This window comes from Volvox carteri, assembly GCF_000143455.1.
Source record: "Volvox carteri f. nagariensis unplaced genomic scaffold VOLCAscaffold_1, whole genome shotgun sequence".
In the NCBI taxonomy this organism is placed as follows: Eukaryota; Viridiplantae; Chlorophyta; class Chlorophyceae; order Chlamydomonadales; family Volvocaceae; genus Volvox; species Volvox carteri.
The window spans coordinates 480,175-481,038 of record NW_003307545.1 but is presented as its reverse complement, the minus strand read 5'-3'; positions in this window follow the sequence as shown (position 1 = coordinate 481,038).

Below are 864 nucleotides of genomic sequence, written 5' to 3'. Positions count from 1 at the left end.
GTCAGCGCGTCTGTACGACATCGCAGTGTGTCTCTACTGGTGGGGCTCTGGGGGTTTAGTGTGTGTGGGAGATAGGGGGAGGGGGGAGGGGGGGAAATGAGGACGTTGACGTCCTCACTCCCTCGCTCTCACCTGGGCTCGGTGCGCCTGTGCTGCTGCTGGTCTCCTCTGCTGGTCACCTCAGAGAGAAAACTAGGCACTAGGCAGCTTTAGGGTGAGGATTGTTCCTGTCTCTCCCCCTCGCTCTCTCCCCCTCGCTCTCTCCCCCTCGCTCTCTTATCTTTATCTCATTACGGCCTACTGAATGACAGCATGTTTCGAGCTCAAGGGGCCCTTTGATGGTGCCGTTGTTGTTGGGGGGTTGTTCTCTGGAGTCAGTGGCTTTCCCACCCTCCCCCTCCGCCCGCGCAGGGTCCCCCGGACACCTCTGTCGAGGACGTGCAGAACCTGTTGCTGCTGGAGGTGCCGCGAATGCAGGTGGGATGGGGTGGGGCGGGATGGGGTGGGGAGTGGATTAGTCGCAACAAATGCCCTAGTGCCCTACCTACCTACCTGCCTACCTGGCCTGCCGTACACGGGGGGCTGTCCTGACCCGGGGTATGAACCGCATCACCGCAATACCCACAACCGGCCTCTGCTCTACCAACCACCGTACCCTACGGTGACGCTGTACGGCACCGCTGTACGATGACGTCAGCTCGAGGTCATCCCGCTGTGGCAGCGGACGGTGGAGCTGCTTCCGGGTCTGCAACCGCATCTTGATGCGCTGCACGCTAATCGAGCCACCTACGTATCCATGCTCCAAGATACAGCGTCGCTGGCGGCGACGTCGTCATACGCGGGCGGCGGCGGAGCTGCCGCCGG